We start from the raw sequence: 26,267 nt of genomic DNA, 5'->3' as shown, positions 1-26,267 counted from the left end.
ACCTAAATACATACAACAACTGTTAATAGACATAAAGGAAGAAATTGACAGTGATACAATAATAGTAGCGGGCCTTAACACCCCACTTACATCAATGGATAAAGCATCCAGACAGAAAATCAACAAAGGAACATTAGCTTGAATGACACATTGGACCAGATGGCCCTAACAGATATATTCAGAACATTCTACCCAAAAACAGCAGAATACACATTTTTTTTAAGTGCACACGCAACATTCTCCAGACTAGATCACATGTTAGGCCACAAAACAAGTCTTAATAAATTCAAAAGACTAAAATAATATCACGCCTCTTTACCAACCACAACAGTACGAAACTAGAAATCCATCACAAGAAAAAATTTGGGAAGAACACAAATACATGGAGACTAAATGACATGCTCCTAAACAATGAATAGGTCAACCAAGAAAATCAAAAAGGAAATTGAAAAACACATGGAGACAAATGAAAATGAAAACACAATCCAAAATCTTCAGGTTGCAGCAAAAGCTGTTCTGAGATAAAATTATAGAATATAAGCCTACCTCAAGAAGCAAGAAAAATGTCAAATAACCTTATACCTAAAGGAGCTAGAGAAAGAAGAAAGAAAACCCAAAGCCAGCAGAATGAAGGAAATAATAAAGATTAGAGCAGAATAAATGAAATAGAAATTAGAACAATAGAACAAATCAGTGAAACCAAGAACTGGTTCTTTGAAAAGATCAAGAAAATTGATAAACCTTTAGCCAAACTCATCAAAGAGAGAGAGAGAGAGAGAGAGGACTCAAACAAAATCAGAAATGAAGGAGGAGAAATAACAATCCTCACCACAGCAAAGAAAGGATTATAAGAGAATATTATGAAAAATTATTTGCCAACAAATTGGACAAGCTACAAGAAATGGATAAATTCCTAGAACATGTAACGTTCCAAAACTGAATCAGGAAGAAAAAGAAAATTTGACAGACTGATTACTAGCAATGAAATTGAATCAGTAATCAAAAAACTCCCAATAAATAAAAGTCCAGGATCAGACGGCTTCACAGGTGAATCCAACCAAACATTTAAAGAAGAGTTACTAACTATTCTTCTCAAACTATTCCAAAAAAAAAAATAGAAGAGGAAGGAAAGCTTCCAAAATCATTCTGTGAGGCCAGCATTACTCTGATACCAAAATCAGATAGACACTACAAAAAAAGAAGACTACAGGCCAATATCTCTGATGAACACAGATGCAAAAATCCTCAAAAAAATATTAGCAAACTGAACCCAACAGTACATTTTTTAAAAAAGTGATTCACCACAATCAAGTGGGATTTGTTCCTGGCATGCAAGAGTGGTTCAATATTTGCAAATCAATCATATCACATTAAGAAAAAGGATAAAAGCCATATGATCATTTTCATAGATGAATTTGACAAAGTACAACATCCATTCCTGAGAAAAACTCAACAAATTAGGTTTAGAGGGAACACACCCAACATAATAAGGCCATATATGAAAAACCCATAGCTAACATCCTACTCAATGGTGGAAAACTGAGAGCTTTTCCTCTAAAATCAGGAATAAGAACAAGGATATCCACTCTCATGACTTTTATTCAACTAGTATCAGATGTCCTACCCACAGCAGTCAGACAATGAAAAGAAATGAAAGGCATACATATTGGTAAGGAAGTAAAACTTTTACTATTTGCAGATGACATGATACTATACACAGAAAATCCTAAAGACTCTACCAAAAAACTACAAAAATGGATAAATGGATTCAGTAAAGTCACAGGATACAGCACTTATATACAGAAATCTGTTGTATTTCTACATACTAATAATGAAGTAGCAGAAAGAGAAATTAAGAAAACAATTCCATTTATAATTGCACTAAAAAGAATAAAATACCTAGGAATAAACTTAACCAAGGAAGTGAAAGACCTATACTTTGAAAACTATAAAACAGTGATGAAAGAAATTGAAGATAATACAAACAAATGGAAAGATATTCCATGTTTATGGATTTGAAGAACCAATATTATTAATATGTCTGTGCTACCCAAAGCAATCTACAGATTTAATGCAATCCATATCAAAATATCAACAGCAGTTTTTACAGACTGAGAACAATTAATCTTAAAATTTGTTTGGGATCACAAAAGAAAAAAATTCTTAAGGAATAAATCTTTAACCTTGGCTGCACTGTATTTCCACAGATAAGCATCTATTGAAGATTAAATAAAAATTTAAATTATATAATACGGGGAGCATTCCACTAAATGCACGAGTCAGCAGATACAACAAACATCAGAGAATTGGGTTGTTAAGAATTTCAGATTATTCAACAATCTTAGAGGTATATGTGTAAAATGATTAAATAAAAGGAAAAAAAACATAGAAGAGCAAGATGCTATAAAAAAGACTAAGCAGTTTCAAGAAGGAATTGATTAAAACTTACATATAAAACTAGTTATAAATGGTCATTAACAAGGTTTTGAGAATGCAGTTTCTCATTTGCTGTGGACATGACCATAAAAAAATTTTCCCACTAGGTTTTCTTTCTTTCTGCTGCTTTGCTAGCATTCAGCCTATTGGGAAAATTTTATCAACCCTGTTCTATTTCCATCAGCTAGATCAGCACTGTCCAGTATAAATGTAACACAAGCCATATGTGATTTGGTAATAGTCATATTTCAAATTCTCATCTGACCATACATGGCTAGTATATTGAACAGCATGTGCCTAGATCTCTACTCTTGCAAATGTCTTTTGCTAAATCACTCTTGCTGATAACCATGCAACTTGTAATACAATAGATTTAACAGAGGGAGGCGGGCTTCAGTTTACATGATCATCTCTGGAACCTTTCTTTTATGTTCCTGTTATGTAGGACTGACAGTGACAACTGTGGATTGAACAAGTTCTTTTTAAAAGGGCTATTTTGAAGATCATGATTCTGACTTTGGAGGAACTACGGTGATTGGAAGCAGAAGGAATCACATGTAAAATTCCTTAAATAAAAATTTATTGACTTTAAAAAAAAACTAATTATATAAGATAAAACTTAATTGTTCTGTTAAATAAGTATATCCTGCCCAGCTGAAGAGATCATTAGTGAAATTAGAAAAAGCTTCTCAGTGGGATATAAAATTTGGAAAATATGACAGGTCAAGAGATGTAGCAAAGAGAATATTCTTTTAAAATTATAGAACCAACACTTCTGAAATAAAACAACTACAGTAAGTAAAAATTTAAAAATGTTAAATCCAAAAGAACAAACAGAACTGGGGAGGAGATGGTTTGTGAAAAGAAAGAGCAACAGAACTAGGAAGAATAGAAGATGAATGAGTTTTAACTAATACAGCACACTAGAGAAAGACAATGTGTCCTAATGCAATTGCAGTAAGTGAAAAAGAATGAAGACTCTTGACGCTACAGAACCTAAGAAAATCTTTGGAATTGAAGGCATCAAATGCATCTGCAGGCTGTGATATGGAGTGGAAACCAGGAAGAGATTGCAGTATAGAAAGTCCAGACTCAGGAATACAAAGTGCTGCTTAGGATGTTAGTGCTATGCAGAACATAACAGTTGCTAAGTGAAGTCTCCATGTGAGTGAGCAGGTTTCCACATCACCTGCCAAAGTGCTGGCAGTTGGGCTTACACACTATATGGAAATACATGAGCCTAATGCCCCCTGGTCCTCAGCTGTTTGGTCAATGGAGACTTCTGGATGTACATCTGTATGTCATCTCTTACTACTCTCAGCTGTTTTAGCTTCCTCTAAATGAGTCAAGCTTGATCACCTCCTCCAACATGGCAGGAGTCAAGGCAATTCCAGCACTCAGTCCCAATACAGCCAAACTCAGAGAGACTCTCTACAAAGTCTCCACCAAGTCTCTGGCTCTTTCTTCTACTTCTTTCCTGGTGATGGTAGTAGATCAGGGTATTCTAGGGGTGAGACAGTTGGGCAACCTACTATGGTTGTGCTTAACTTGTCTAATGAATAGAAGTTGAGCCCTGGTGAACAGAAAGAAAAGGAAAATCAGTTTATGAATAAAACTGCTATGAACCATCTTGTACATTTTTTTGAGGGGTGTAGGTTTTGTTCTGTTCCTTTGTTCTTCCTAGGAGTAAAATTTTTTGGTTACAAGGTAGACATATGTTTACTTTTATGATAAGCTGCCAGATCTTTTTCCAAGGTAGTTGAACCATTCAGTATTTCCACAGCAATGTATAAGAGTTCTGGGTTGCCACCATTGGGTATTGTCTATTTTTAAAAATTTTTAATTATTTTAACTGTATGCTTTTATTTCGTGGTGATTTTCAATTGTATTTCCTTGAGGACTAAAGATATTGAGTACTTTTTCATGTTTATTGGCCCTTTTCACATTCTCTTTTATGATGTGTCCATTCAGATCTTTTGCCTGTTTCTTATTAGGTTGTTTTGTTTTTATTAATGAGTTATAGGAATTTTTTATAATAACTAGATACTAATCCCTTGTGAAGTGTAAGTTTTGCAAATATTTTTTCCCTAGCTTGTGACTTACCTATTTTTTCTTAATGTTTTTTTTTTTTTATGGATGAGCAAAGGTTTTTAATTTTGAGGAAGCCCAATTTATAAATTCTTTCTTTTATGGTTATTGATGTCTATATTCAGTCTAAGAAAACTGCTTATCTCCAAATTGCAATGATACTAATAGTATAAAGAGTGATAATGATTAATAGTTTCAGCTTTTACTTTGAGACCATGAGTCACTGTAAATTAATGTTTGTGTATTAGGTAAAGTACAGGTCAGAGTGCATTTTTTTCCTATATAATATATTTAGTTGTTCATAATTTGTTAAGAAGATATTCCTTACCACATTGGGTTGCTTTGACATTTGCCAGAAATTAAGTTACCATGTAACTATGGGTATATTTCTGATCTTTATTCTGTTCCATTGCATTATCTTACTGGCTCTAATGCCATTGCCATGTTTCTTGATTACACTATCTCTGTAAGTCTGAAATCATGTGGTGCAAGTTGTGTAACTTCATTCTTTTTAAATATTATTTTGGATATTTAAGTCTTTTGCATATTGATAGATATTTTAGAATCAGGTTATCAATTTCTACAAATAAGTTGGCTGAGACTGTGATTGAAATTGCATTCAAGCAATTTGTAGAGAATTTTGGAGATCAAATTGTGGAGAACTGACAATTTTATAATATTTATATAGGTGGGTCCAATTTAGTTAACATTTTTAGTTTACATTTTAGAATTTAGTTTACTTACAATCTGTGAATCTGTGAAGATCTTTCTACTTGTTCGGTTTCAAATTTCTCTGCAGTTTTCTAGTTTTCACTTTACACCTATTCTTAAATGTATTCTTAAGTATTTTATAATTTTTGATGATTTGGGGAAGAGAGTTATTTTTCACTAAATTTTGTAATTGCTATTACAATGTAAAATACCACTGATTTTTATATTACTTTTAAATACAGCAATTTTGCTAAATATGTTTATTGGTTCTAATAGATGTTTTGCAAATTCCTTAGAATTTTCTGTGTTAATCTTGATATCCTTTGCAAATAGATAGTTTTATTTCTATTTTTATTTTTGTGTGTTTTATATCCTTTTCTTCACTTATTGCCCTGGCCATCACCTCCAGTAAAATGTTGAATAGGAATGATGAGAATGGACATCTTTGTCTTCTTAATAATCTTATGGAAAAAATGTCTAGTCCTTTATCACAAATTATTACAATATGTTTTGTTTTTCGTAGATGTCTTTTATCAGATCAATGAATTTCTATTTTATTTCTAGTTTGATGGGAGTTTTTTTTTAAATCATGAGTTGGCATTAAAATTTGTCAATCTTTTTTCCTGCATCACAATTATATTTATATATAAGTGGGTCCAATTTAGTTAACATTTTTAGTTTACATTTTAGAATTTAGTTTACATTTTACATTTTAGTCAGTAATTCTTGTTCTCTTTCTCTCTTTTCGTAATGTCTTTCAGGTTCTGGTATTAGCATGATTCTTGACACACAAAATCAGTTGAAAAGTGTTCTCTTTTTTTCTTAAAGAGGTTGTTTAAGTTTGGTTTTATTTCTTCCTTATGGTCTGATAGAATTCACCAATAAAACCACCTAAGCCTGTTTCCTTTGTGGAAAAGTTTTTTTTAATGATAAATTTAATTTCTTTAGCAGATATATGGAGTTTTTTTTAATGATAAATTTAATTTCTTTAGCAGATATATGGAGCAGTTTTATTTTATCTTATATCAGTTTAGTAATGTGCATTTTTTGAGGAATTTGCCCATTTTACTTAAGCTGTAGAATTTGTTAGCATAAAGTATATAATAGTCCCCTATTATCCTTTTAAATGTGTGTATAATCTTTAGGGAAAATCTCCTTTTTGTTCCTGATATTGGGAATTTGTGTTATGGACCTTTTTTTCTTGATGAGTATATCCAGGTTTTTATCAACTTTCTTTTTTCTTTTTTTTTTTTAAATTTTCTGTTCTCATTTTTATTATTTCCTTTTTTATAAGCCAGTTTCCTTAACTTTACTATTATAAATGTACAAAAGATATACCTCAAGAATTTTTTATAAGAATTAAATAAAAATTTTTTGGCACATAATACTAAATTAGTGATATTCATTATAATAATTATAGAGACTTCCCTGGTACTTCGTGTAAGGTTCTCTAAAATTCTCGTTAACAATGATTGATATTAAAGATTTTCATTCTGTATGTAGACAGAAATTTCTTTAAAAATTTTATTTGAGTATAGTTGACAGACAATGTTACATTTGTCTCAGGTGTATAACATATTGACTCAATATCTCTATGTTATGCTATGTTCACAAGTATAGCTACCATCTGTTACCACACAATGCTATTACAGTATCATTGACTATATTCCTTATGCTGTGCCTTTTATTCCCATGATTTACTTATTCATTCCATAACTGGTATACTGCATCTCCCACTCCCCTTCATCCATTTTGCCCATCCTCCTATCCCCCTTTCCTCTGGTAACCATTAGTTTGTTCTCTGTATTTATAGGTCTGATTCTGCTTTTTGTTTGTTTGGTTATTCATTTGTTTTTTTCAGATTCCACATGAGTGAAATCATATGGTATTTGTCTTTATCAGTCTGACTTATTTCCATCTGGATCCATCCATGTTGTCGCAAATGGCAAGATCTCATCCCTTTTAATGGCTGTGTAAGATTCCAGTGTGTGTGTGTGTGTGTGTGTGTGTACACCACATCTTCTTTGCCCATTAGTCTATCAGTTAGGCACTTAGGTTGCTTCCATATCTTCGCTATTGTAAATAATGCTACAGTAAACATAGGGTGCATATATCTTTTTGAATTAGTGTTTTCATTTTCTCTGGGTAAATACCCAGTAGTGGAGTTGTTGGATTATAATATATTTCTATGTTTATTCTTTTGAGGATCCTCCATACTGTTTTCCACAGCAGCTGTACCTCTCTGTTCTTACCAACATTTCATGAGAGTTCCTCTTTCTCCACATCTTCGCCAGTGCTTAGTTCTCATCTTTTTTATTTTAGCCCTTCTGACAGGCATAAAGTGATATCTCATTGTGGTTTTGATTGGCATTCCCCTGATGATGAGTTGAACATCCTTTCATGTGTCTGTTGGCAATCTGGATGTTTTTGGAAAAATGTCTATTCAACCCTTCTGCCCATTTTAAAAATTGGATTTTTTTTTTTTGATGATGATTTGTGTAAGTTCTTTATATGTTTTGGATATTAACCCCTTATCAGATATGTCATTTGTAAATATTTCCTCCATTCAGTAGGTTGTCTTTTAGTTTTGCTGATGGTTTCCCTTGTTATACAAAAGATTTTTATTATGATGTAGTCCCAATAGTTTTTCTTTTTCTTTTTCTTTTTCTTTTTCTTTTTCTTTTTTCTCTCTTGCCTGAAGAGACCTATGTAGAAAAATGTTGCTATGGCCAGTGTCAGAGAAATTACTGCCTGTGTTCTTTTCTAGGATTCTTTTGGTTTCAGATCTTGCATTAGGTCTTTAATCCATTTTTAGTTTATTTTTGTGTATGATGTAAGAAAGTGGTCCAGTTTCATTCTTTTGCATGTAGCTGTCCAGTTTTCCCAGCACCATTTATTGAAGAGACTGTCTTTTCCCATTATATATTCTTGCTTCCTTTGTCGTTGATTAATTGGCCATAGAAGTGTGGGTTTTTTTCTGGTGTTTCTATTCTGTTCCATTGATCTATCTCTGTTTTTATGCCAGTACCATACTGTTTTGATAACTACATATTTGTAGTTATATCTTGAAATCTGGAATTGTGATACCTACAGCTTTGTTTTCTTTTTCAAGATTGTGGTGGCTATTTAGGGTCTTTTATGGTTCCATAAAAATTTTACTATTATTTGTTCTAGTTCTGTGAAAAATGTTGTTGGTATTTTGACAGGGATTGCATTGAATCTGTGGATTGTTTTAGGTGGTATGGACATTTTAACAATATTATTTTTTCCAATCCATGAGCATGGAGTATCTTTCCATTTGTGTTGTCTTCAATTTCTTTCATCAGTGTTTTATATTTTTCAGAGTATGGGTCTTTCACTTTCTTGGTTAAGTTTATTCGTAAGTATTTTATCCTTTTTGATGCAATTATAAATGGAATTGTTTTCTTTATTTTTTTTATTAGTGTATAGAAATGCTGCTGATTTCTGGGTATTAATTTTGCATCTTGTAACTTTACTGAATTCATTTATTAGTTCTAGTAGTTTTTTGGTAGAATCTTTAGGATTTTCTTTTTCTTTTTTTTTTTTTAAAGATTTTTATTTATTTATCTGACAGAGAGAGACACAGTGAGAGCAGGAACACAAGCAGGGAGAGTGGGAGAGGGAGAAGCAGGCTTCCCGCTGAGCAGGGAGCCAGATGCGGGGCTCAATCCCAGGACCCTGAGATCATGACCTGAGCCGAAGGCAGACGCTTAACGACTGAGCCACCCAGGCGCCCCTAGGATTTTCTTTTTTTTAAGATTTTTTATTTATTTGGGGCACCTGGGTGGCTCAGTCATTAAGCGGCTGCCTTCGGCTCAGGTCGTGATTCCAGGATCCTGGGATTGAGCCCTGCATCGGGCTCCCTGCTCGGGGCGAAGCCTGCTTCTCCCTCTCCCACTCCCCCTGCTTGTGTTCCTTCTCTTGCTGTATCTGTCAAATAAATAAATAAAATCTTTATAAAAAAAAGATTTTTTATTTGAGAGAGAGAGAGCACGAGCATCAGGGAGGAACAGAGGCAGAGGGAGAAGCAGACTCCCCGCTGAGCAAGTAGCCCAATGCGGGACTTGATCCCAGGACCCTTGGATCATGACCTGAGCTGAAGGCAGACACTTAACCGACTGAGCCACCCAGGTGCTTAAATTTTCTATGTATGGTATCATATCATCTAAAAAATAGTGATAGTTTAGCTTCTTCTTTACCAATATGGATGCCTCTTCTCTTTGTTGTCTGATTGCTGTGGCTAGGACTTCCAGAGGTATGTTGAATAAAAGGGGTGAGAGTGGACATCTTTTAGACAGGAGAAATTTTAACGAAGTAGAGCACATCAGCTTAATAGTTTGAGGTCTTTACTGAATAAACTCATTAACATTTATAAGACTGTATGCCCTTCAGAATGAAAACAAAACAGGGACTGTTCCTACCTGAGTGACACAATCTTCTCTTAAACTGTAGCTTCAGTTGCTCACTGTCTGATGAGGACGTTTTTATAGAACTGTGCTGAGTTAGCATGCCAGTTCCATTTATATAACTTGAATGAGATCAGTCTTGTTGGAAAAGAGGGTAGGGATTTCTAAAACCTTATATCTATGACAGCCTTGAATGGAGAGAAAAAAAATCATAGAAGATTGGAAAGTCAAGAACAGGGAGGTGGAATGGAACTACTTCTAGTTGAAATGCAACTGTGTTGATGGGCCCATGCTAGGCACTTTATGTATTTTATTGCTGATACTCCTAATATTATGTGATGTAGATTATTATGTCATTTTAGAGATGAGTATATCCAAGGTTTTGTGAGCTATTTTGGGATTCAAATTTAGGATTATAGACCCAAACACCCATTTCTTAACATTGCATAGAACTTATACATAGCCCTCCAAAGTAAATGAAGAGCCATACACTTATTCAAGCATTAGTGTGGTATCAAATAGTGGTATCAACCAGAGTACTGATTAAATATACTTGTTAATGTTTGTCTGCAACCCCAGACTTTAAAATCTGGCATGATGCAAAGTGAGGAAAAAGGTCTACAGAATCTCAAAAAAAAAAAAAAAAAATTGGAGGGTAAAGGACAAGATATATACAGTAAAACAACTGTAAACCTTGTTTTATGCACTGGATGCATTAAATTGAATATAAAGCTAATATTTGTTTATCAAATCTCTTTTGACATAATTTTAGTGTTTTACTCCCATTAGAAAACACATACACTGAAATGTAAGGTCTTAAATACAAGACCTAATAAAAACAATGCATAAGCATCCTAACATTTACCTCAGAGAAGCATTTTGTCTCTATCAATATGTAGTCTACGGTGCATTTAATTCTCTGAGGAAATTCCTGTGAGCAGTTGGCTAAATCGATAATCAATCCACCTGGTCTTGCTCAGTTCCATTAAAGTATAGCTACAAGAACAGAGACACTGCCTCCCACAGTGGAGGTGGCGGGGGGATGGTTGGTGGAAGCTCTCGGCCCAAGTGGGGCATGCTCTTTGACCTCACTTTCCTTCGTGGTATGAAGGCCAGGAAAATGGCAGAGGACAGCCCATTTGCCTCTTCACGTGCTGAGTCTTCTGTTGTTTTAAAACACATGCTGTCTTTTTCATTGCACACCAACTCCTCAGTGGTTTTGTCTCTTCATTTCTCTCTCACTCTCTTTTCCTCTGCTTTTCCCCCCCACCCAGGCTACCTTTGGTCATTTTGGTGGGAGTTCTCAATAAATGACATTAGATATTTCTTGACTGTGTTAGTTATAATCTTACTCTAGAACCAATCACCAAAGATCTCAGAAACTGAAAATGCTACAAGAAGGTGCTGATAAAGACTCTCTTTTTCAGAGATAGAATGAGCCATAACTATTTTTCTCATTCACTCAACAAATTATTTTGCATCAAGCACTATTCTAGATTTTGCAACAGGGCAGTAAAAATAAAAGAAAAGCGGGGCGCCTGGGTGGTGCAGTCAGTTAAGCCTCTGACTCTTGGTTTTGGCTCAGGTTGTGATCAGGATCATGAGATGGAGCACCAGGTAGGGCTCTGCGCTCAATGTAGAGTCTGCTGGAGACTCTTACTCCATCTCCTTCTGCCCCTCCCCATCACACACTCTCTTTCTTTCTCTAAAATAAATAAATCTTTAATAAAAAAGGAAAGAAAATACATATACATACAGCGATTTATACTTGGCAGGAGATGGAAAGATATGTAATTAAAAAAATAAATTATGGGGGTGCCTGGGTGGCTCAGTAAACAGTTAAGTGGCCAACTCTTGATTTTGGCTCAAGTCATGTTCTCCAGGTCATGAGATGTAGTCTACGGTGGGGCTCCATGCTCAGCGCAGAGTCTGCTTGAGACTCTCTCTCTCTCTCTCCCTCTGCCTCTGACTCTCCTTTCTGCACTGGCTGACACATGCTCACTTTAAATAAATAAATAAATAAATAAATAAATAAATAAATAAATATCTTAAAAAAAATTACATAGTATTTTGAAGATGGTAAGTGCTGTGGGAAAAATGGAGGAGGGCATGAAGAATGGAAGTGTAAGGTTAGTTTTAAAAAGGGGTTTTAGTATTGGCCTTGCTGAGACGGTAACATTTGAACAAAACTTGATGGAAGCGGAGGTGAAGGAGTAGACCGTTTCTGTCTGGGAAGATTTGTGGAGGAGACAGCCAGTGAGATGACAGTACTCTTAAAGTATTTGGTGGAAAGCAAGGATATCCAAACAGTTGGAATAGAGTGAGCAGGTTTGAATTTCCTATTAAAGTTGCTGTTGAACTTTTATGCGTAATTTCTCAGGTGTTCAATAAGCATTTGTTGATACTAAAGACTGATTAATTGGTTTCAAAGATGAGCTCTTACAAGATCAGAAAGTATGTAGGTTGCTAGAACCAAAAGGGGTATTTAACAGGTTGTTGGAATATCATTGAAGGTTGAGGGAGGTGGAAATATCAGGCTAATTACCGGCACTTTATCAAATGTTTGCACATTAAATCATTGGAACCAGGCTGCATACCTCTAGCGGGTGAAAAGCAGGAAAACAACTAGATTTATCAAGGTCAAGAACACATTTTCTATATTTTATGCCTTGTTTTCTTCCTTCTCAGACTTTATTCTCAGCAAACACCTCCAACCTAGTTGAGAAAGTCATGGCCATATGACCTTAGCTTCCTCACCTTCCCCTCCATCCAGACCTTTTCCCATAGCCCTTTTCTTCCTTCTCACACTCTCTAGGACTCCCTCACACCAGTGTTTTTTGGTGTTGATCCCAAACTTCTTACTATCCATAGAAATTGCAGATTTTCCCATTTGATGAAATCCCTTCTTCTGCCTTCAGATATTAAGAGTTTGTGTTGCTTGCTATTAGATACTCAGAACCTGGTACTTCCTGATATCAAGTACGCAGTCCATAAACATTTGTGAGTGAAAAGGGTGATAGTTCTTTCTTGTCTTAAAGAAAATCTTAATTTGCTTCCAGAGGTAGTGAGAGGCAGATGTGCATATGGATGAGAAGCTCCCCTTCCTTTTTCCATCTGTCTCCTAACTCCCACTTTCCACTTTTTCTAAAGAGCAATCCTTCCTGGTGCCCTACACCTCAAAGTTGCACATGTGTCAAAGTTACCCATGTTTTGTCTTCCTCAACCAAGACCCCTGTTCCCTCAATGGAGGGCATTTTCCTGAGAAGAAAGAAGGGAAATAATCTGATTGAAGTAATTTACTTTGATGTTCTAATAATTACATCAGAGCCTGCTTGGGAATATCTGGATTTTCAAAAGAGGAGGCTTGTTCATCTACATGACATTTTTATCTTGGAAATATAAAAAACTAAAAGTGAATTTATTTTTTATTTTTATTTATTTATTTATTTATTTTATTATTTTATTTTATTTTGTTATGTTAGTCACCATACAATACATCATTAGTTTTTGATGTAGTGATCCACAGTTGATTGTTTTCGTATAACACCCAGTGCTCCATGCAGTATGTGCCCTCCTTAATACCCATCACCGGGCTAACCCATCCCCTCACCCCCCTCCCCTCTATTTACCTCAGTTTGTTTCTCAAGTGAATTTTAAAAGATGTCAGGTAGTTTGGAAAAATTATTGCCTGTTTCCCTTTATGAGAGATATTTCCTTAGAATTGTTTTTCTATGTTTTTTTTTCTTTTTTGTGTGTGAAACTTTTTTTCCTTCAGAAAATTGTAAATGCTCTGTCTGTGGCTCTCATCATGGTTATTTTCAAACATCCATTTAGAGATGTCTTTTTTCTGGCTGAGGCATTTCTGGGTGACATTTCCTATCAGGTCTGCAGGTGCATCTGACCGGCCTCTGTGATTGTCCCACATCAGTGCCATGAAGGCCAAGCAAGGCTCTGTGGTTGTGGGGTAGCAGGCAATCCCAGCCAGTGGGTTAGCTCTATTTCAGTCAGCATGCTCTTCAGCTAGAAATTCCTATTTTAAGGGCCACTCAAGGGGCAAAGGATATGGAGACAAAAGTGTAGCTTCGCCAATCAGCAGTACTATTATTTGATAGAGAACCATTTCCAGTGGTTTGGGAATCAGGGCAAGATATATCTGTCCTGAAGGGTCTGACATGTCGGAAGTAACTGCAGTGGCTCTCTAAATAGTAGAAACATTCACAGAATAAGGCCATGTGTACAGGAAATCTAGACACTTTCAGATTACTTTAACTTCTCTGGTTTCCTGCCAGATTGATTTCTCTCACTAGCGGAAGTTACTTCCATCTACATACCATTCTAGCCTCAGGAGGTAGGAGACTGATTTAGTGGTCTTAATATAGGAGTGTCCTGAATTTTCAGGAATTGATTGTTTAATATTTGAATGTCCATATGTGACATTTGGAGTAATAGACTTGATTTGGGTATAAGTCTTTTGTGAGTCATGCCTCAAGTTGAATTGGAAACACAGTTTCCAATTAGTGGTGCCACCATCTTCGACATCAAGCCTAGAGGTAACAGATTTGAACACTATTTTCAGCACAATCCCCATTTAAGACCAATAGTAGCTTTCTATTTCCTATATTCTCTGCCTTAACTTCCTTAGTTTCACATCAGAACCCTAGAATAAAGGTTACCTGACCTCCTGTCTGACCTCATCTCTCTTAACTCTGTGACTAGTGCCCTCAGTAGAGGCATTACTGTTCCATGCCTGTCTCTAAGCAGAGCTTTGGAAGTACAGGGGGATTTTAAAAGTCACTGTTACTTGGGGGCAGGACCAGCACTTGATGGGTGGAGTTCAGGAATGTTAAAAGTCCTGTGGTGTGAAGTCCTATAAGTGAAGACTTGTTCCCAATACCAAAGGGTATTCATTGATAAATACCACTTGTCTAATTACTGCCTCCATCCAGCAGCTTTATCATGATCTCTCTGCCCTTACTCATGTTCTTTGTCCTCATTCCTCATTTGTATCAGTGTTTCCCTCTCTTCTTTACACATCTATACCTATCCCACCGAGATATCTACTCACACCATCTGCCTCCTGAACCACCCTTAAAGGCTCAGCATTATTTCCACATATCTTGAAACCTCTCCCAATCATGCCACCCTGAGCAACCTCTCAATGCCAGGAGTCCCCTTCCACCTTTTTATGCTTCACTTTCAGGACAATCAGGCACATTCTCTTGTTTGTTTTTAAACATTTCATGTGTGCCTGCCCTTCCTCCCTGAGCTCCTAGAGAGCAGTCTCGTGTTTTTCCCATCTTTGATTTAGTCTATTTCTCTAGCCCTTTGTGCCAGCCAAATAGGTTGACTTTCCTTCTACCAAATACACTGTGGCAAAGACTCTGTGTGTTCACCACCATTCACTTCCTTGTCCTCCCTTGCAGTTAGGTGTGGTGTTGGGATTGAGTTCGAGCCAATGGAATGTGTGTAGAAGTGAGGCATATCACTTCTAGGCCTGCCTGTGAAAAATTGCCATGTCCAGTCAGTTCTCATTACTCTTTCTCTTTCCTATCCACCAGCTAAAGAGAGAAGACTCTATAGACCTAGAGGAGGTCAGAGCCACAAGATGAAAAGAGTTGTGTCCTCATACTCTCTGGGAACAACTGAATTGGACTCTATATGAGCAAGAAGTAAACTTTAATTTTGTTTAGCCACTGAGATTGTTGCATTTCTGTTATAGTAGCAAGTATTATTGGCCCACATGCCATGTACTTTCTCATCTATATCAACTTATTTGCATTGTTTCCATTACCCTGGAAGAATTTCCTCTTCACAATGCTTAAATTTTATGCTTCATCTAAATACCTAGATCAATTCCTACCTCCTCCATGAAGCTTTCTACAGTTTCACCAATCCAGAGTGACTTCTTCCTCCCCAAATTCTTGAATATCACACACACTGCTTTATCAATCAGCAAATAGTTTCATGCTGCACATATTTTTATTTAGCTTTAATGTGTGTATTCTGTCTTCTCTGGTAAATTTTAAGACCTTTCAAAATAGTGCTTTTGTCTTATGCTTCACAATATTAAGGATGTTGTAGGTGCTTGAGAAATAATTATAAAATGAATAAATTGTCTTATTTTACTCAGGTCCTTTTTTATATTTCATCCTTTCCTTTTGACACAGCTTATACTGTAATATTTTGCTCCTTCCATGGATGGTTTTTATGTCACTTCTTGCTTTTTTGTCTACTTCTCAGAAATACTGATGGAAGAAAATTATACCTTCCCAGTATACCTTCTTGTTCACCCTAATTTACTTCAATGCTACTTATTCGTATAATACATGTTAGTTGAATAAACAAGTCAAGTTCTTTCCTCTGAATTTAGGAAAGAATATAGGCAAAGCATCCTGAACCTCCTGTTTTTAGAGATATCAAAACACTGTATAGATTTCTTTATTTGCTTTGTTATTATGTGGATAATCACATGTAGGTGGCTGGCTGTTGTGTCAGGCAAATGTGATAACCACTACACTACGGAATCTAGGTGGCTGGCTGTTGTGAATGAGGTCAAGCATTACTATATTGACTTTTGTCTAACAAAAGAAAAGATTCTTCAGTCTGTTACTATAGTGTGATCATCAGTTTTGTTGGTTTCATCTTTTGAGTTAATGTATCCTCATGGATATGATATTTTTCAGGTTGGTGGGGTAATCTGGTGAGACTTTGCTTATAGGGACTTGTTTCCAGGAAAGCCTACTGAGGCAAAGGCTTTGCCAAGAAATCAAAGTTATTGACTCTGCTCTTCTTTCTCCCACATGGAACCCTGAGACCCCATTTAACAATCAGTAGTGACCGAAAAGAGGAGATACACAGGTCAAGTGTCAGGAGACCCGACCTCTTATTCCAACAGCTTGATCCTCAGCAGCTCACTTCTTTCTGTATCACTCTGTCCACAGGAAAGTGGGTCAATATATTTCTCACTTCCTTTTTGGTGTCTTATTAGAGTCAATGTGGCAATATTAAGAACCATATAGATAACTCTTGACTAATGGACAGATAGTAGGCAGAAAGTCCCATAATGGTGTTAGAATCTTTTTCAATCACTATTAAACAGATGGCTTAAGTCTCTAACTCATCTCAGTTACTTGGATGCATAAGACGTGGCTCTAATAACAAGTCTGCTTCCTTTGCTTACATCCCTGAGTTTCTTTCAACCCTGAAGAGGGCAATATTAGTTCAGAAGGAAGACCAGTGACTGGGAAATTTCTGAGTAACAAAATGAGAAGGCTCTTTCAGTGAAGAAGTGAGCAAGGAGTTAAGCCAGGGCTCCAGTGGTTGGTCCTATCAGGGAGAGTCATGTAGGAAGGAGACATTTATGGCAGAAGATAGGAACAGTGATGGGGGTGAGAAACATCCAGTGGCTTAGAGCAAGGCAATGCAAATTTATTAACTAATTAGAGTTTTAATTTAAAGACTGCCAGTGCTTTTCTATAAATGGTCTCATTCACTAATTATTTAATATGTCTATTCAACTTAAGTACCTGTTTATTATGGGCAAGAACCAGATTTGTTTAAGTCAACATTGTGTGTATCATGATGTCAACACAGGAGGAAATGTTTGATATATGCCTGCCAGAGGATTGCTATCTGGTCTTAGTTTCTGTTAGCTCCATTCTATTTTGGTTCAGATTCTGGGACATATTCTCATGGCTGCATTTAGGTATTCATTCCCTTATTCATTCAGAGGTTTTGTATTAAATGCCCAATAAGAGCTAGAGATATAGACAAAGTTCATACCCTCAGAGAGCTTACATTCTTGGGGGAAGGGAAAGTCTGTGTATATACATATGATGTATATATATGATATTTAAGCAGAGTCCTGAAGGAAGTGAAGGAGGAAGCCATGCAGACTTCTAGAGGGAGAGAATTCCAGGCAAAATGATTGCTTAGTGCCAGAGGGCAGGTATGTGCTTGCTATGTTGGAGGAGCAGCAAGGAGGTTAGTGTGACCAAAGTATAGTAGAGAGGAACAAGATGGTGGAGGAGTAGGGGACCTAAATTTCGTCTGGTCCCAGGAATTCAGCTAGATAGGGATCAAACCATTCTGAACACCTACGAACTCAATAGGAGATCGAAGAAAAGAATAGCAACAACTCTCTGAACAGAAAAGCGACCACTTTCTGGAAGGTAGGATGTGCAGAGAAGTGAATCCGAGGCGATATTCGGGAAGATAGATGGTGGGGGAGGGGGCCTCCATTGGCCGCTTCTGGCAAGTGATAGAACTGCAGAGCACAAAATCGGAAATTTTAGAAGTTGGCTCTGCTGAGGGACATTGCTCAGTGGCTAAGTGGGGGATGGAACCCTCTCTGGGACAGTGTGGTCTCAGGACCCTTGGGGTCACAGAAAGACCGGGGGTGCCTGAGTGTGGCAGAGCTCCCAGGTATCAGAGCGGGGAAGCCGGCTACAGAGACAGAGCCGAGGAGTGGGCTCTCAGCTCGGGGTTACCATAAACCGTGATCGGCGGCACAGTCCCAACAAGTGGCAGATCTGGGGAGACTCCCCTTCCTCCCCCGGGAGGAGCAGCGCAGGAGCACACCTCAGGGATCTGCTGGGTTTGGAGACTCCACACGGGGTCGGGTGCCAGAGATAGAGACACTTGGTCACAGGCCGGGTGAGCACGGAGTGTGGCAGGAGACTGGGGAGACGGGAGTGATTGACTGCTTTTCTCTGGGGGCTCACTGAGGAGTGGGGCCCCGAGTTCTCAGCTTGTCCAGGGCGGAGATTGAGAGGCTGCCATTTTCACTCTCGACCTCCAAAGCGGTACGGAAAGCTTGCAGGGAACAAAAGCTCCCGAGAGCAAACCCGAGCAGATTACTTAGCACGGACCGGCAAGAGTGGGGCAATTCCGCCTCCAGCAAAGACATTTGGGAACCATGGCAACAGGCCCCTCCCCCAGAAGATCAGTGAGAACAGCCAGCCAAGGCCAAGTTTACTGATCAATGAGAACAGCAGAACTCCAGCACTAGGGGATATTGCACATAGAATTCATGGCTTTTTTTACCATGATTCTTTAGTTTTTCAAAGTTAATTTTTTAATTTTCTTTTTTTTCTTTTTCTATTTTTTCTTGAATTTTTCTTTTTCCCTTTTTCAACCAACATCTTATCAATTCCTTTTTTTAAAAAAATCTTTTTTATTTTTCATTTTTAGAGTCATATTTTATCCCTTCATAGTAGTTAACCTTATTTTTGGTATATATATAAGTTGTTCTCTCTTTAAAATTTTGGGATACAGTTTCTTCTAACAGACCAAAATATACCCTAAATCTCTAGTGTATGGCTTTGTTCTAGTCTCCTGTCTGATCACATTCTCTCCCTTTTATTTTTTTTAAATCCTCTTCTTTCTTTTTTCAACCAACTTCTTATCTTATCAATTCCTTTTATAAAATCTTTTGTAATTTTCATCTTTACAGTCATAGTCCATCCCTTCATTGTATTTACCCTTATTTTTGTACATATATAAGTTTTTCTTTCTTTAAAATTTTGGGAGGCACGTTCTTCTAACAGACCAAAATACACCCAAAATCTAGTGTGTGGCACTGATCTATGCAGCAGCCTGATCATATTTGATCATATTCTGTTTTTTGTTTGTTTGTTTGTTTGTTTATCTTTTTCTTTTTTCTTTCTTTCCCTTACTTTCCCCCCGGTTTCAGGTCTCTTCTGATTTGTTTAGTGTATATTTTTCTGGGGTCGTTGTTACCCTGTTAGCATTTTGTTATCTCATTCATCTATTCTCCTCTGGACAAAATGACAAGATGGAAAAAGTCACCTCAAAAAGAACAAGAGGCAGTACTGACTGCCAGGGACCTAATCAATATGGACATTAGTATGATGTCGGAACTAGAGTTCAGAATGACAATTTTAAAGATACTAGCTGGGCTTGAAAAAAGCATGGAAGTTATTAGAGAAACCCTTTCTGGAGAAATAAAAGAATTAAAATCTAACCAAGTCGAAATCAAAAAGGCAATTAATGAGGTGCAATCAAAAGTGGAGGCTCTAACTGCTAGGATAAATGAGGCAGAAGAGAGAATCAGTGAGATAGAAGACCAAATGATGGAAAATAAAGAAGCTGAGAAAAAGACACATAAACAACTACTGGATCACGAGGGCAGAATTTGAGAGATAAGTGATACCATAAGACAAAACAATATTAGAATAATTGGGATCCCAGAAGAAGAAGAAAGAGAGGGGCAGAAGGTATATTGGAGCAAATTATAGCAGAGAACTTCCCTAATTTGGGGAAGGAAACAGGCATCAAACTCCAGGAGGCACAGAGAACCCCTCTCAAAGTCAATAAAAATAGGTCCACACCCCGACATCTAATAGTAAAACTTATGAGTCTCAGAGACAAAGAGAAAATCCTGAAAGCAGCTCGGGAGAAGAGGTATGTGACCTACAATGGTAGAAACATTAGATTGGCAACAGACCTATCCACAGAGACCTGGCAGGCCAGAAAGGACTGGCAGGATATATTCAGAGCATTAAATGAGAAAAATATGCAGCCGAGAATACTATATCCAGCTAGGCTGTCATTGAAAATAGAAGGAGAGATGAAAAGCTTCTAGGACAAACAAAAACTAAAGGAATTTGCAAACATGAAACCAGCCCTACGAGAAATATTGAAAGGGGTCCTCTAAGCAAAGAGAGACTGTAAAAGCAACATAGACCAGAAAGGAACACAGACAATACACAGTAACAGTCACCTTACAGGCAATACAATGGCACTAAATTCCTATCTTTCAGTAGTTACCCTGAATATAAATGGCCTTAATGCCCCAATCAAAAGACACAGGCTATCAGATTGGATTAAAAAACAAGACCCATCGATATGCTGTCTGCAAGAGACTCATTTAGACCCAAAGACACCCCCAGATTGAAAGTGAGGGGGTGGAAAACCATTTACCATGCTAATGGACACCAAAAGATAGCTGGTGTGGCAATCCTTATATCAGACAAATTCGATTTTAAACCAAAGACTGTAATAAGAGATGAGGAAGGACACTATATCCTACTTAAAGGGTCTATCCAACAAGAAGATCTAACGATTGTAAATATCTATGCCCCTAACATGGGAGCAGCCAATTATATAAGCCAATTAATAACAAAAGCAAAGAAACATTGACAACAATACAATAATAGTGGGGGACTTTAACACCCCCCTCACGGAAATGGACAGATCATCTAAGCAAAAGATCAACTAGGAAATAAAGACTTTAAATGACACACTGGACCAAATGGACTTCAGAGACATATTCAGAACATTCCATCCCAAAGCAATAGAACACACATTCTTCTCTAGTGCCCATGGAACATTCTCCAGAATAGATCACATCCTAGGTCACAAATCAGGTCTCAACTGGTACCAAAAGATTGGGATCATTCCCTGCATATTTTCGGACCACATGCTTTGAAACTAGAACTCAATCACAAGAGGAAAGTCGGAAAGAACTCAAACACATGGAGGCTAAAGAGCACCCTGCTAAAGAATGAATGGGTCAACCAGGAAATTAAAGAAGAATTAAAAAAATTCATGGAAACCAATGAAAATGAAAACACAACTGTTCAAAATCTTTGGGATGCAGCAAAGGCAGTCCTAAGAGGAAAGTATATAGCAATACAAGCCTTTCTCAAGAAACAAGAAAGGTCTCAAGTACACAACCTAACCCTACTCCTAAAGGAGCTGAAGAAGGAACAGCAAATCAAGCCTAAACCCAGCAGGAGAAGAGAAATAATAAAGATCAGAGCAGAAATCAATGAAATAGAAACCAAAAGAACAGTAGAACAGATCAACGAAACTAGGAGCTGGTTCTTTGAAAGAATTAACAAGATTGATAAACCCCTGGCCAGACTTATCAAAAAGAAAAGAGAAATGACCCAAATACATAAAATCATGAATGAAAGGGGAGATCACAACCAACACCAAAGAAATACAAACAATTATAAGAACATATTATGAGCAACTGTATGCCTGCAAATTAGATAATCTGGAAGAAATGGATGCATTCCTAGAGATGTATCAACTACCAAAACTGAACCAGGAAGAAATAGAAAACCTGAACAGACCTATAACCGCTAAGGAAATTGAGCAGTTATCAAAAACCTCCCAACAAACAAAAGCCCAGGGCCAGATGGCTTCCCAGGGGAATTCTACCAAACATTTCAAGAAGACTTAATACCTATTCTTCTGAAACTGTTCCAAAAAATAGAAATGGAAGGAAAACTTCCAAACTTATTTTATGAGGCCACCATTACCTTGATCCCCAAACCAGACAAAGTCCCCATCAAAAAGGAGAACTACAGACCAATATCGTTGATGAACATGGATGCAAAAATTCTCACCAAAATACTAGCCAGTAGGATCCAACAGTACATTAGAAGGATTATTCACCACGACCAAGTGGGATTTATCCCTGGGCTGCAAGGTTGGTTCAACGTCCGCAAATCAATCAATGTGATACAATACATTAACAAAAGAAAGAACAAGAACCATATGGTCCTCTGAATAGATGCAGAAAAGGCATTTGACAAAGTACAGCATCCTTTCTTGATCAAAACTCTTCACAGTGTAGGGATAAAGAGTACACACCTCAATACCATAAAAGCCATCTATGAAAAACCCACAGCGAATATCATACTCAATGGGGAAAAACTGAGAGCTTTCCCCCTAAGGTCAGGAACACGGCAGGGACGTCCAGTGTCACCACTGCTATTTAACATAGTATTAGAAGTCCTAGCCACAGCAATCAGACAACAAAAAGAAATCAAAGGCATCCAAATCGGCAAAGAAGAAGTCAAACTCTCACTCTTTTCAGATGATATGATACTTTATGTGGAAAACCCAAAAGACTCCACCCCAAAACTGCTAGAACTCATACAGGAATTCAGTAAAGTGGCAGGATATAAAAGCAATGCACAGAAATCAGTGGCATTCCTATACACCAACAACAAGACAGAAGAAAGAGAAATTAAGGAGTCAAGCCCATTTACAATTGCACCCCAAACGATAAGATACCTAGGAATAAATCTAACCAAAGAGGCAAAGGATCTGTACTCAGAAAACTATACAATACTCATGAAAGAAGTTGAGGAAGACACAAAGAAATGGAAAAACGTTCCATGCTCATGGATTGGAAGAACATATATTGTGAAGATGTCTATGCTACCTAGAGCAATCTACACATTCAATGCAATCCCTATCAAAATACCATCTACTTTTTTCAAAGAAATGGAACAAATAATCCTAAAATTTGTATGGAACCAGAAAAGACCCCGCATAGCCAGAGGAATGTTGAAAAAGAAAAGCAAAGCTGGCGGCATCACAATGCCAGACTTCAAGCTCTGTTACAAAGCTGTCATCATCAGGACAGTATGGTACTGGCACAAAAACAGACACATAGATCAATGGAACAGAATAGAGAGCCCAGAAATGGACCCTCAACTCTATGGTCAACTCATCTTTGACAAAGCAGGAAAGAATGTCCAATGGAAAAGAGACAGTCTCTTCAACAAATGGTGTTGGGAAAACTGGACAGCCACATGCAGAAGAATGAAACTGGACCATTTCCTTACACCACACACAAAAATAGACTCCAAATGGTTGAAAGACCTCAATGTGAGACAGGAGTCCATCAAAATCCTAAAGGAGAACACAGACAGCAACCTCTTCGACCTCAGCCGCAGCAACTTCTTCCTAGAAACATCACCAAAGGCAAGGGACGCAAGGGCAAAAATGAACTATTGGGACTTCATCAAGATAAAAAGCTTTTGCACAGCAAAAGAAACAGTCCACAAAACCAAAAGACAACCGACAGAATGGGAGAAGATATTTGCAAATGACATATCAGATAAAGGGCTAGTATCCGAAATCTATAAAGAACTTATCAAACTCAACACCCAAAGAACAAATGATCCAATCAAGAAATGGGTAAAAGGCATGAACAGACATTTTTCCAAAGAAGACATCCAAATGGCCATCAGACACATGAAAGTGCTCAACATCGCTCAGCCTCAGGGAAATCCAAATCAAAACCTCAATGAGATACCATCTCACACCAGTCAGAATGGCTAAAATTAACAAGTCAGGAAACGACAGATGTTGGCGGGGATGCGGAGAAAGGGGAACCCTCCTACACTGTTGGTGGGAATGCAAGCTGGTGCAACCACTCTGGAAAACAGTATGGAGGTTCCTCAAAAAGTTGAAAATAGAGCTACCATATGATCCAGCAATTGCACTACTGGGTATTTACCCCAAAGATACAAATGTAGGGATCCAAAGGGGTACGTGCACCCTGATGTTTATAGCAGCAATGTCCACAATAGCCAAACTATGGAAAGAGCCAAGATGTCCATCAACAGATGAATGGATAAAGAAGAGGTGGTATATATATACAATGGAATATTATGCAGCCATCAAAAGGAATGAGAGCTTGCCATTTGCAATGACGTGGGTGGAACTGGAGGGTGTTATGCTGAGCGAAATAAGTCAATCAGAGAAAGACCTGTATCATATGATCTCACTGATATGAGGAATTCTTAATCTCAGGAAACAAACTGAGGGTTGCTGGAGTGGTGGGGGGTGGGAGGGATGGGGTGGCTGGGTGATAGACATTGGGGAGGGTATGTGCTATGGTGAGCACTGTGAATTGTGCAAGACTGATGAGTCACAGAGATAGCAGGAAGGGAAAAATGAAGGGGGGCAAATCGGAGCAGGGAGACAAACCATGAGAGACTGTGGACTCTGAGAAACAAACTGAGGGTTCTAGAGGGGAGAGGGGTGGGCGGATGGGTTAGCCTGGTGATGGGTATTAGAGAGGGCATGTACTGAATGGAGCACTGGGTGTTATATGCAAATAATGAATTATGGAACACTACATCAAAAACTAATGATATAATGTATGGTGATTAACATAACATAGTAAAATTTAAAAATGAGGAAAAAAAAGTGTAGTAGAGAGAAAGGTATAGGAAATAAGATCAAAGACTTGGACTGGGACCAGATTACTTAGCATTCTTAGGCAATGATAAGGAGTAGGATTTATTCTAGGTGAAATGGGAAGACACTGAATGGCTTTGAGCAAAGGAGGGAGCTGATCTGATTTCCTTCTCAAAAGGTTTTTTCTGGTTGTAGTGTAGAATACAGATGTAAGGGGAGAAAGGTGCAAAGGGTTTCTTGCTTTGGTCCAGAGAGAAATGATGGTGGCCTGGAATAGGGCGTAGTGGTGGAGATGGCCTTCTCCCCAGTCACTTCCAATCACTGTCAGGGTAGAAGGATGATCTATTTCACAAATCTGAGTGCCTGGTCTACAATACCATATTGAAATTAGAGCACCCTGGATCTTGCTTTTGAAATTGTGATCTTGTTATTTTTAGGGCCTCAGTTCCTGATCAGAGCTAGACCTGGAATCTAGGAGTACAAAGGAAATGAGTAAGAAAAGTTGGAGGTGAAGCAGAAGGCAGAGAAGAAAGAGTAATGGGATCTGGTTTCTGGTTACAGGGACCCCTGATAATGCCCTGTCAGCCCGGAGGACATAATCCAAAATGGGCGCCGAAGGCTGTGTTCTCACATCCCATTTCCTTCTCAACCCATTGGCTTCCCCGCCCATCAGTGCATTAGATGCCTGCTTTGCCATGTCAGCAGTGATGTCCACATGGACATTCAACACAGCATTACGTTTATCACCTTCCTTGACTCTGCAGCCCTGGGCACTGTGTCTTCTCCTGGTTTCCAGAACACCACTCTCTACTGTTCTGCCTTCTACTTCCATCTTTCTCCCTCTCCTTTGTAAGGTCTGTCTCTGTTGGCTTTTCCAGTATTGGTGTTTCCCAGGGTTTTGTTCTCTACGCTTTTATCTTCTTACACTTTCTCCTGCTCCTGGGGCTCCCGTCCAGTTCTGGGGCTTAAAGTATTGTGTATGTGTGCATGCCCCCTCTCTCCCCATATTTATTCCTAGCTCTAACTTCTGAATTGAGCCTCAGACTGCTATACCAGCTGCCAGCTGGTCACTTGCTACCTTTTTGTCCCAGCATCACCTAAAATTGAATGTTTCTAAACCAACTTTGCAGTCTCAACCTTCTCTAGGCTCAGTCTGCTTTTCTCTTGTTATTCTGCTTCTTGGTTTGTGGAGCCATCCTGCATTCCTTCTCCTTTCCACCCAAGCCCTTCCCCTATCAGTCATTCACCCAATCTGGATGACTTTTGCCTCCTAAATACATTTGAATCCTTCCCTTCCCCTCCTTCCCTGCCGGCACTGTCCTAGCTGAGGCTCTAACTATCTCTCTCCTGGCCTCCTACGTGATCTCCTTGCCTCCCATCCATTGTCATAATTCCCTCAGGGATCTACCTATCCTGCAACCTGATCATGTCACTCCTTTGCCATAAATTCCAAAGGGTTCCTATCACATGTTGTGTACTGTCCTATTCCTCAGGAGACCAGGCAGGGTTGTTCACCTTCTGGTCCTTGCCCATCCTCCAGCAGGATGCCCTGCACACCTCTCCCCACCTTCCACTGTCTTTCTCGCTCTTGATCATTGTATCATGGCAATACTTCTTACTGTTGTCCAGTCA

General features: G+C 37.9%; 1 long non-coding RNA gene and 1 other non-coding gene across 3 annotated transcripts in view; both read left to right on the top strand.

The window, feature by feature from the left end:
* LOC118519476 (uncharacterized) overlaps positions 1 to 26,267 on the top strand; it is a 517,670-nt gene that overhangs the window by 398,588 nt on the left and 92,815 nt on the right. The window lies entirely within an intron of this gene.
* LOC118519484 (small nucleolar RNA SNORA32) lies at positions 2,469 to 2,594 on the top strand. Its single transcript, XR_004909183.1, has one exon. It is a non-coding gene; the product is annotated as a small nucleolar RNA SNORA32 (small nucleolar RNA).

This window comes from Halichoerus grypus, chromosome 7, assembly GCF_964656455.1.
Source record: "Halichoerus grypus chromosome 7, mHalGry1.hap1.1, whole genome shotgun sequence".
NCBI classification, from domain to species: Eukaryota; Metazoa; Chordata; class Mammalia; order Carnivora; family Phocidae; genus Halichoerus; species Halichoerus grypus.
Note: the sequence above shows the minus strand (reverse complement) of the source record. Positions and strands in the feature narration are given on the sequence as shown.